The following is a 12,625-nucleotide window of genomic DNA, read 5'->3' on the forward strand; positions in this document are numbered from 1 at the left end:
TTTAGAAGGAAATGTCTTAGAACACATAGTATTTTATAGCGACGCAATTTCCGTGTGAATTCGTCAATGTGTGGGAGTGAGGGATGCAGTAAAGAAGGATTTGTGGATCGGAAATGAGATTGTCGTATCCCAAAAGAAAATCCTGTCGTTTCCATAGAAACGTTACTCGATTTAGAAAGAAATGTCTTTGAACACATAGTATTTCATAGCGACGCAATTTCCGTGTGAATTCGTCAATGTTTGGGAGTGAGGGATGCAGTAAAGAAGGATTAGTGGATCGGAAATGTGATTGTCGTATCCCAAAGGAAAATCCTGTCGTTTCCATAGAAACGTTACTCGATTTAGAAGGAAATGTCTTAGAACACATAGTACTCGTATTTCATAGCGACGGAATTTCCGTGTGAATTCGTCAATGTTTGGGAGTGAGGGATGCAGTAAAGAAGGATTAGTTGATCGGAAATGAGATTGTCGTATCCCAAAAGAAAATCCTGTCGTTTCCATAGAAACGTTACTCGATTTAGAAGGAAATGTCTTAGAACACACAGTACTCGTATTTCATAGCGACGGAATTTCCGTGTGAATTCGTCAATGTGTGGGAGTGAGGGATGCAGTAAAGAAGGATTAGTTGATCGGAAATGTGATTGTCGTATCCCAAAAGAAAATTATGTCGTTTCCATAGAAACGTTACTCGATTTAGAAGGAAGTGTCTTAGAACACATAGTATTTCATAGCGACGCAATTTCCGTGTGAATTCGTCAATGTTTGGGAGTGAGGGATGCAGTAAATAAGGATTAGTGGATCGGAAATGTGATTGTCGTATCCCAAAAGAAAATCCTGTCGTTTCCATAGAAACGTTACTCGATTTAGAAGGAAATGTCTTGGAACACAAAGTAATCGTATTTCATGGCGACGCAATTTCCGTGAGAATTCGTCAATGTGTGGGAGTGAGGGATGCAGTAAAGAAGGATTAGTGGATCGGAAATGTGATTGTCGTATCCCAAAAGAAAATCCTGTCGTTTCCATAGAAACGTTACTCGATTTAGAAGGAAATGTCTTAGAACACATAGTCCTCGTATTTCATAGCGACGGAATTTCTGTGTGAATTCGTCAATGTTTGGGAGTGAGGGATGCAGTAAGGAAGGATTAGTGGATCGGAAATGAGATTGTCGTATCCCAAAAGAAAATCCTGTCGTTTCCATAGAAACGTTACTCGATTTAGAAGGAAATGTCTTAGAACACATAGTACTCGTATTTCATAGCGACGGAATTTCCGTGTGAATTCGTCAATGTTTGGGAGTGAGGGATGCAGTAAAGAAGGATTAGTGGATCGGAAATGAGATTGATGTATCCCAAAAGAAAATCCTGTCGTTTCCATAGAAACGTTACTCGATTAAGAAGGAAATGTCTTCTAACACATAGTACTCGTATTTCATAGCGACGCAATTTCCGTGTGAATTCGTCAATGTGTGGGAGTGAGGGATGCAGTAAAGAAGGATTAGTGGATCGGAAATGTGATTGTCGTATCCCAAAAGAAAATCCTGTCGTTTCCAGAGAAACGTTACTCGATTTAGAAGGAAATGTCTTCTAACACATAGTACTCGTATTTCATAGCGACGCAATTTCCGTGTGAATTCGTCAATGTTTGGGAGTGAGGGATGCAGTAAAGAAGGATTAGTGGATCGGAAATGTGATTGTCGTATCCCAAAAGAAAATCCTGTCGTTTCCATAGAAACGTTACTCGATTTAGAAGGAAATGTCTTAGAACACATAGTACTCGTATTTCATAGCGACGGAATTTCCGTGTGAATTCGTCAATGTGTGGGAGTGAGGGATGCAGTAAGGAAGGATTAGTGGATCGGAAATGAGATTGATGTATCCCAAAAGAAAATCCTGTCGTTTCCATAGAAACGTTACTCGATTTAGAAGGAAATGTCTTAGAACACATAGTATTTCATAGCGACGCGATTTCCGTGTGAATTCGTCAATGTGTGGGAGTGAGGGATGCAGTAAAGAAGGATTAGTGGATCGGAAATGAGTTTGTCGTATCCCAAAAGAAAATCCTGTCGTTTCCATAGAAACGTTACTCGATTTAGAAGGAAATATCTTAGAACACATAGTACTCGTATTTCATAGCGACGGAATTTCCGTGTGAATTCGTCAATGTTTGGGAGTGAGGGATGCAGTAAGGAAGGATTAGTGGATCGGAAATGAGATTGTCGTATCCCAAAAGAAAATCCTGTCGTTTCCATAGAAACGTTACTCGATTTAGAAGGAAATGTCTTAGAATACATAGTACTCGTATTTCATAGCGACGGAATTTCTGTGTGAATTCGTCAATGTTTGGGAGTGAGGGATGCAGTAAGGAGGGATTAGTGGATCGGAAATGAGATTGTCGTATCCCAAAAGAAAATCCTGTCGTTTCCATAGAAACGTTACTCGATTTAGAAGGATATGTCTTAGAACACATAGTATTTCATAGCGACGCAATTTCCGTGTGAATTCGTCAATGTGTGGGAGTGAGGGATGCAGTAAAGAAGGATTTGTGGATCGGAAATGAGATTGTCGTATCCCAAAAGAAAATCCTGTCGTTTCCATAGAAACGTTACTCGATTTAGAAAGAAATGTCTTAGAACACATAGTATTTCATAGCGACGCAATTTCCGTGTGAATTCGTCAATGTTTGGGAGTGAGGGATGCAGTAAAGAAGGATTAGTGGATCGGAAATGTGATTGTCGTATCCCAAAGGAAAATCCTGTCGTTTCCATAGAAACGTTACTCGATTTAGAAGGAAATGTCTTAGAACACATAGTACTCGTATTTCATAGCGACGGAATTTCCGTGTGAATTCGTCAATGTTTGGGAGTGAGGGATGCAGTAAAGAAGGATTAGTGGATCGGAAATGAGATTGTCGTATCCCAAAAGAAAATCCTGTCGTTTCCATAGAAACGTTACTCGATTTAGAAGGAAATGTCTTAGAACACATAGTACTCGTATTTCATAGCGACGGAATTTCCGTGTGAATTCGTCAATGTGTGGGAGTGAGGGATGCAGTAAAGAAGGATTAGTTGATCGGAAATGTGATTGTCGTATCCCATAAGAAAATTATGTCGTTTCCATAGAAACGTTACTCGATTTAGAAGGAAGTGTCTTAGAACACATGGTATTTCATAGCGACGCAATTTCCGTGTGAATTCGTCAATGTTTGGGAGTGAGGGATGCAGTAAAGAAGGATTAGTGGATCGGAAATGAGATTGTCGTATCCCAAAAGAAAATCCTGTCGTTTCCATAGAAACGTTACTCGATTTAGAAAGAAATGTCTAAGAACACATAGTATTTCATAGCGACGCAATTTCCGTGTGAATTCGTCAATGTTTGGGAGTGAGGGATGCAGTAAAGAAGGATTAGTGGATCGGAAATGTGATTGTCGTATCCCAAAGGAAAATCCTGTCGTTTCCATAGAAACGTTCCTCGATTTAGAAGGAAATGTCTTAGAACACTTAGTACTCGTATTTCATAGCGACGGAATTTCCGTGTGAATTCGTCAATGTTTGGGAGTGAGGGATGCAGTAAAGAAGGATTAGTGGATCGGAAATGAGTTTGTCGTATCCCAAAAGAAAATCCTGTCGTTTCCATAGAAACGTTACTCGATTTAGAAGGAAATGTCTTCTAACACATAGAGCTCGTATTTCATAGCGACGCAATTTCCGTGTGAATTCGTCAATGTGTGGGAGTGAGGGGTGCAGTAAAGAAGGATTAGTGGATCGGAAATGTGATTGTCGTATCCCAAAAGAAAATCCTGTCGTTTCCATAGAAACGTTACTCGATTTAGAAGGAAATGTCTTAGAACACATAGTACTCGTATTTTATAGCGACGCAATTTCCGTGTGAATTCGTCAATGTTTGGGAGTGAGGGATGCAGTAAAGAAGGATTAGTGGATCGGAAATGTGATTGTCGTATCCCAAAAGAAAATCCTGTCGTTTCCATAGAAACTTTACTCGATTTAGAAGGAAATGTCGTAGAACACAAAGTACTCGTATTTCATCGCGACGCAATTTCCGTGTGAATTCGTCAATGTGTGGGAGTGAGGGATGCAGTAAAGAAGGATTAGTGGATCGGAAATGTGATTGTCGTATCCCAAAAAAAATCCTGTCGTTTCCATAGAAACGTTACTCGATTTAGAAGGAAATGTCTTAGAACACATAGTACTCGTATTTCATAGCGACGGAATTTCCGTGTGAATTCGTCAATGTTTGGGAGTGAGGGATGCAGTAAAGAAGGATTAGTGGATCGGAAATGTGATTGTCGTATCCCAAAAGAAATCCTGTCGTTTCCATAGAAACGTTACTCGATTTAGAAGGAAATGTCTTAGAACACATAGTACTCGTATTTCATAGCGACGCAATTTCCGTGTGAATTCGTCAATGTTTGGGAGTGAGGGATGCAGTAAAGAAGGATTAGTGGATCGGAAATGAGATTGTCGTATCCCAAAAGAAAATCCTGTCGTTTCCATAGAAACGTTACTCGATTTAGAAGGAAATGTCTTAGAACACATAGTACTCGTATTTCATAGCGACGGAATTTCCGTGTGAATTCGTCAATGTGTGGGAGTGAGGGATGCAGTAAGGAAGGATTAGTGGATCGGAAATAAGATTGATGTATCCCAAAAGAAAAACCTGTCGTTTCCATAGAAACGTTACTCGATTTAGAAGGAAATGTCTTAGAACACATAGTATCCCAAAAGGAAATCCTGTCGTTTCCATAGAAACGTTACTCGATTTAGAAGGAAATGTCTTAGAACACATAGTACTCGTATTTCATAGCGACGGAATTTCTGTGTGAATTCGTCAATGTTTGGGAGTGAGGGATGCAGTAAGGAAGGATTAGTGGATCGGAAATGAGATTGTCGTATCCCAAAAGAAAATCCTGTCGTTTCCATAGAAACGTTACTCGATTTAGAAGGAAATGTCTTAGAACACATAGTATTTCATAGCGACGCAATTTCCGTGTGAATTCGTCAATGTATGGGAGTGAGGGATGCAGTAAAGAAGGATTAGTGGATCGGAAATGAGATTGTCGTATCCCAAAAGAAAATCCTGTCGTTTCCATAGAAACGTTACTCGATTTAGAAGGAAATATCTTAGAACACATAGTACTCGTATTTCATAGCGACGGAATTTCCGTGTGAATTCGTCAATGTTTGGGAGTGAGGGATGCAGTAAGGAAGGATTAGTGGATCGGAAATGAGATTGTCGTATCCCAAAAGAAAATCCTGTCGTTTCCATAGAAACGTTACTCGATTTAGAAGGAAATGTCTTAGAATACATAGTACTCGTATTTCATAGCGACGGAATTTCTGTGTGAATTCGTCAATGTTTGGGAGTGAGGGATGCAGTAAGGAAGGATTAGTGGATCGGAAATGAGATTGTCGTATCCCAAAAGAAAATCCTGTCGTTTCCATAGAAACGTTACTCGATTTAGAAAGAAATGTCTTAGTACACATAGTATTTCATAGCGACGCAATTTCCGTGTGAATTCGTCAATGTGTGGGAGTGAGGGATGCAGTAAAGAAGGATTTGTGGATCGGAAATGAGATTGTCGTATCCCAAAAGAAAATCCTGTCGTTTCCATAGAAACGTTACTCTATTTAGAAAGAAATGTCTTAGAACACATAGTATTTCATAGCGACGCAATTTCCGTGTGAATTCGTCAATGTTTGGGAGTGAGGGATGCAGTAAAGAAGGATTAGTGGATCGGAAATGTGATTGTCGTATCCCAAAGGAAAATCCTGTCGTTTCCATAGAAACGTTACTCGATTTAGAAGGAAATGTCTTAGAACACATAGTACTCGTATTTCATAGCGACGGAATTTCCGTGTGAATTCGTCAATGTTTGGGAGTGAGGGATGCAGTAAAGAAGGATTAGTGGATCGGAAATGAGATTGTCGTATCCCAAAAGAAAATCCTGTCGTTTCCATAGAAACGTTACTCGATTTAGAAGGAAATGTCTTAGAACACATAGTACTCGTATTTCATAGCGACGGAATTTCCGTGTGAATTCGTCAATGTGTGGGAGTGAGGGATGCAGTAAAGAAGGATTAGTTGATCGGAAATGTGATTGTCGTATCCCAAAAGAAAATTATGTCGTTTCCATAGAAACGTTACTCGATTTAGAAGGAAGTGTCTTAGAACACATAGTATTTCATAGCGACGCAATTTCCGTGTGAATTCGTCAATGTTTGGGAGTGAGGGATGCAGTAAAGAAGGATTAGTGGATCGGAAATGAGATTGTCGTATCCCAAAAGAAAATCCTGTCGTTTCCATAGAAACGTTACTCGATTTAGAAAGAAATGTCTAAGAACACATATTATTTCATAGCGACGCAATTTCCGTGTGAATTCGTCAATGTTTGGGAGTGAGGGATGCAGTAAAGAAGGATTAGTGTATCGGAAATGTGATTGTCGTATCCCAAAGGAAAATCCTGTCGTTTCCATAGAAACGTTACTCGATTTAGAAGGAAATGTCTTAGAACACTTAGTACTCGTATTTCATAGCGACGGAATTTCCGTGTGAATTCGTCAATGTTTGGGAGTGAGGGATGCAGTAAAGAAGGATTAGTGGATCGGAAATGAGATTGTCGTATCCCAAAAGAAAATCCTGTCGTTTCCATAGAAACGTTACTCGATTTAGAAGGAAATGTCTTAGAACACATAGTACTCGTATTTCATAGCGACGGAATTTCCGTGTGAATTCGTCTATGTGTGGGAGTGAGGGATGCAGTAAGGAAGGATTAGTGGATCGGAAATGAGATTGATGTATCCCAAAAGAAAATCCTGTCGTTTCCATAGAAACGTTACTCGATTAAGAAGGAAATGTCTTCTAACACATAGTACTCGTATTTCATAGCGACGCAATTTCCGTGTGAATTCGTCAATGTGTGGGAGTGAGGGATGCAGTAAAGAAGGATTAGTGGATCGGAAATGTGATTGTCGTATCCCAAAAGAAAATCCTGTCGTTTCCATAGAAACGTTACTCGATTTAGAAGGAAATGTCTTAGAACACATAGTACTCGTATTTCATAGCGACGCAATTTCCGTGTGAATTCGTCAATGTTTGGGAGTGAGGGATGCAGTAAAGAAGGATTAGTGGATCGGAAATGTGATTGTCGTATCCCAAAAGAAAATCCTGTCGTTTCCATAGAAACTTTACTCGATTTAGAAGGAAATGTCATAGAACACAAGGTACTCGTATTTCATTGCGACGCAAATTCCGTGTGAATTCGTCAATGTGTGGGAGTGAGGGATGCAGTAAAGAAGGATTAGTGGATCGGAAATGTGATTGTCGTATCCCAAAAGAAATCCTGTCGTTTCCATAGAAACGTTATTCGATTTAGAAGGAAATGTCTTAGAACACATAGTACTCGTATTTCATAGCGACGGAATTTCCGTGTGAATTCGTCAATGTTTGGGAGTGAGGGATGCAGTAAAGAAGGATTAGTGGATCGGAAATGAGATTGTCGTATCCCAAAAGAAAATCCTGTCGTTTCCATAGAAACGTTACTCGATTTAGAAGGAAATGTCTTAGAACACATAGTACTCGTATTTCATAGCGACTGAATTTCCGTGTGAATTCGTCAATGTGTGGGAGTGAGGGATGCAGTAAGGAAGGATTAGTGGATCGGAAATAAGATTGATGTATCCCAAAAGAAAAACCTGTCGTTTCCATAGAAACGTTACTCGATTTAGAAGGAAATGTCTTAGAACACATAGTATCCCAAAAGAAAATCCTGTCGTTTCCATAGAAACGTTACTCGATTTAGAAGGAAATGTCTTAGAACACATAGTACTCGTATTTCATAGCGACGGAATTTCTGTGTGAATTCGTCAATGTTTGGGAGTGAGGGATGCAGTAAGGAAGGATTAGTGGATCGGAAATGAGATTGTCGTATCAAAAAAGAAAATCCTGTCGTTTCCATAGAAACGTTACTCGATTTAGAAGGAAATGTCTTAGAACACATAGTATTTCATAGCGACGCAATTTCCGTGTGAATTCGTCAATGTATGGGAGTGAGGGATGCAGTAAAGAAGGATTTGTGCATCGGAAATGAGATTGTCGTACCCAAAAGAAAATCCTGTCGTTTCCATAGAAACGTTACTCGATTTAGAAGGAAATGTCTTGGAACACAAAGTACTCGTATTTCATGGCGACGCAATTTCCGTGAGAATTCGTCAATGTGTGGGAGTGAGGGATGCAGTAAAGAAGGATTAGTGGATCGGAAATGTGATTGTCGTATCCCAAAAGAAAATCCTGTCGTTTCCATAGAAACGTTACTCGATTTAGAAGGAAATGTCTTAGAACACATAGTACTCGTATTCCATAGCGACGCAATTTCCGTGTGAATTCGTCAATGTTTGGGAGTGAGGGATGCAGTAAAGAAGGATTAGTGGATCGGAAATGTGATTGTCGTATCCCAAAAGAAAATCCTGTCGTTTCCATAGAAACGTTACTCGATTTAGAAGGAAATGTCTTAGAACACATAGTACTCGCATTTCATAGCGACGGAATTTCTGTGTGAATTCGTCAATGTTTGGGAGTGAGGGACGCAGTAAGGAAGGATTAGTGGATCGGAAATGAGATTGTCGTATCCAAAAAGAAAATCCTGTCGTTTCCATAGAAACGTTACTCGATTTAGAAGGAAATGTCTTAGAACACATAGTATTTCATAGCGACGCACTTTCCGTGTGAATTCGTCAATGTGTGGGAGTGAGGGATGCAGTAAAGAAGGATTTGTGGATCGGAAATGAGATTGTCGTATCCCAAAAGAAAATCCTGTCGTTTCCATAGAAACGTTACTCGATTTAGAAAGAAATGTCTAAGAACACATAGTATTTCTTAGCGACGCAATTTCCGTGTGAATTCGTCAATGTTTGGGAGTGAGGGATGCAGTAAAGAAGGATTAGTGGATCGGAAATGTGATTGTCGTATCCCAAAGGAAAATCCTGTCGTTTCCATAGAAACGTTACTCGATTTGGAAGGAAATGTCTTAGAACACATAGTACTCGTATTTCATAGCGACGGAATTTCCGTGTGAATTCGTCAATGTGTGGGAGTGAGGGATGCAGTAAGGAAGGATTAGTGGATCGGAAATGAGATTGATGTATCCCAAAAGAAAATCCTGTCGTTTCCATAGAAACGTTACTCGATTAAGAAGGAAATGTCTTCTAACACATAGTACTCGTATTTCATAGCGACGCAATTTCCGTGTGAATTCGTCAATGTGTGGGAGTGAGGAATGCAGTAAAGAAGGATTAGTGGATCGGAAATGTGATTGTCGTATCCCAAAAGAAAATCCTGTGGTTTCCATAGAAGCGTTACTCGATTTAGAAGGAAATGTCATAGAACACATAGTACTCGTATTTCATAGCGACGCAATTTCCGTGTGAATTCGTCAATGTTTGGGAGTGAGGGATGCAGTAAAGAAGGATTAGTGGATCGGAAATGTGATTGTCGTATCCCAAAAGAAAATCCTGTCGTTTCCATAGAAACTGTACTCGATTTAGAAGGAAATGTCATAGAACACAAGGTACTCGTATTTCATGGCGACGCAATTTCCGTGTGAATTCGTCAATGTGTGGGAGTGAGGGATGCAGTAAAGAAGGGTTAGTGGATCGGAAATGTGATTGTCGTATCCCAAAAGAAATCCTGTCGTTTCCATAGAAACGTTACTCGATTTAGAAGGAAATGTCTTTGAACACATAGTACTCGTATTTCATAGCGACGGATTTTCCGTGTGAATTCGTCAATGTTTGGGAGTGAGGGATGCAGTAAAGAAGGATTAGTGGATCGGAAATGAGATTGTCGTATCCCAAAAGAAAATCCTGTCGTTTCCATAGAAACGTTACTCGATTTAGAAGGAAATGTCTTAGAACACATAGTACTCGTATTTCATAGCGACGGAATTTCCGTGTGAATTCGTCAATGTGTGGGAGTGAGGGATGCAGTATGGAAGGATTAGTGGATCGGAAATGAGATTGATGTATCCCAAAAGAAAATCCTGTCGTTTCCATAGAAACGTTACTCGATTTAGAAGGAAATGTCTTAGAACACATAGTATTTCATAGCGACGCAATTTCCGTGTGAATTCGTCAATGTGTGGGAGTGAGGGATGCAGTAAAGAAGGATTAGTGGATCGGAAATGAGATTGTCGTATCCCAAAAGAAAATCCTGTCGTTTCCATAGAAACGGTACTCGATTTAGAAGGAAATATCTTAGAACACATAGTACTCGTATTTCATAGCGACGGAATTTCCGTGTGAATTCGTCAATGTTTGGGAGTGAGGGATGCAGTAAGGAAGGATTAGTGGATCGGAAATGAGATTGTCGTATCCCAAAAGAAAATCCTGTCGTTTCCATAGAAACGTTACTCGATTTAGAAGGAAATGTCTTAGAATACATAGTACTCGTATTTCATAGCGACGGAATTTCTGTGTGAATTCGTCAATGTTTGGGAGTGAGGGATGCAGTAAGGAAGGATTAGTGGATCGGAAATGAGATTGTCGTATCCCAAAAGAAAATCCTGTCGTTTCCATAGAAACGTTACTCGATTTAGAAGGAAATGTCTTAGAACACATAGTATTTTATAGCGACGCATTTTCCGTGTGAATTCGTCAATGTGTGGGAGTGAGGGATGCAGTAAAGAAGGATTTGTGGATCGGAAATGAGATTGTCGTATCCCAAAAGAAAATCCTGTCGTTTCCATAGAAACGTTACTCGATTTAGAAAGAAATGTCTTTGAACACATAGTATTTCATAGCGACGCAATTTCCGTGTGAATTCGTCAATGTTTGGGAGTGAGGGATGCAGTAAAGAAGGATTAGTGGATCGGAAATGTGATTGTCGTATCCCAAAGGAAAATCCTGTCGTTTCCATAGAAACGTTACTCGATTTAGAAGGAAATGTCTTAGAACACATAGTACTCGTATTTCATAGCGACGGAATTTCCGTGTGAATTCGTCAATGTTTGGGAGTGAGGGATGCAGTAAAGAAGGATTAGTTGATCGGAAATGAGATTGTCGTATCCCAAAAGAAAATCCTGTCGTTTCCATAGAAACGTTACTCGATTTAGAAGGAAATGTCTTAGAACACACAGTACTCGTATTTCATAGCGACGGAATTTCCGTGTGAATTCGTCAATGTGTGGGAGTGAGGGATGCAGTAAAGAAGGATTAGTTGATCGGAAATGTGATTGTCGTATCCCAAAAGAAAATTATGTCGTTTCCATAGAAACGTTACTCGATTTAGAAGGAAGTGTCTTAGAACACATAGTATTTCATAGCGACGAAATTTCCGTGTGAATTCGTCAATGTTTGGGAGTGAGGGATGCAGTAAAGAAGGATTAGTGGATCGGAAATGTGATTGTCGTATCCCAAAAGAAAATCCTGTCGTTTCCATAGAAACGTTACTCGATTTAGAAGGAAATGTCTTGGAACACAAAGTACTCGTATTTCATGGCGACGCAATTTCCGTGAGAATTCGTCAATGTGTGGGAGTGAGGGATGCAGTAAAGAAGGATTAGTGGATCGGAAATGTGATTGTCGTATCCCAAAAGAAAATCCTGTCGTTTCCATAGAAACGTTACTCGATTTAGAAGGAAATGTCTTAGAACACATAGTCCTCGTATTTCATAGCGACGGAATTTCTGTGTGAATTCGTCAATGTTTGGGAGTGAGGGATGCAGTAAGGAAGGATTAGTGGATCGGAAATGAGATTGTCGTATCCCAAAAGAAAATCCTGTCGTTTCCATAGAAACGTTACTCGATTTAGAAGGAAATGTCTTAGAACACATAGTATTTCATAGCGACGCAATTTCCGTGTGAATTCGTCAATGTGTTGGAGTGAGGGATGCAGTAAAGAAGGATTTGTGGATCGGAAATGAGATTGTCGTATCCCAAAAGAAAATCCTGTCGTTTCCATAGAAACGTTACTCGAATTAGAAAGAAATGTCTAAGAACACATAGTATTTCATAGCGACGCAATTTCCGTGTGAATTCGTCAATGTTTGGGAGTGAGGGATGCAGTAAAGAAGGATTAGTGGATCGGAAATGTGATTGTCGTATACCAAAGGAAAATCCTGTCGTTTCCATAGAAACGTTACTCGATTTAGAAGGAAATGTCTTAGAACACATAGTACTCGTATTTCATAGCGACGGAATTTCCGTGTGAATTCGTCAATGTTTGGGAGTGAGGGATGCAGTAAAGAAGGATTAGTGGATCGGAAATGAGATTGATGTATCCCAAAAGAAAATCCTGTCGTTTCCATAGAAACGTTACTCGATTAAGAAGGAAATGTCTTCTAACACATAGTACTCGTATTTCATAGCGACGCAATTTCCGTGTGAATTCGTCAATGTGTGGGAGTGAGGGATGCAGTAAAGAAGGATTAGTGGATCGGAAATGTGATTGTCGTATCCCAAAAGAAAATCCTGTCGTTTCCATAGAAACGTTACTCGATTTAGAAGGAAATGTCTTCTAACACATAGTACTCGTATTTCATAGCGACGCAATTTCCGTGTGAATTCGTCAATGTTTGGGAGTGAGGGATGCAGTAAAGAAGGATTAGTGGATCGGA

Source organism: Schistocerca piceifrons, chromosome 5 (genome assembly GCF_021461385.2).
Source record: "Schistocerca piceifrons isolate TAMUIC-IGC-003096 chromosome 5, iqSchPice1.1, whole genome shotgun sequence".
NCBI lineage: Eukaryota > Metazoa > Arthropoda > Insecta > Orthoptera > Acrididae > Schistocerca > Schistocerca piceifrons.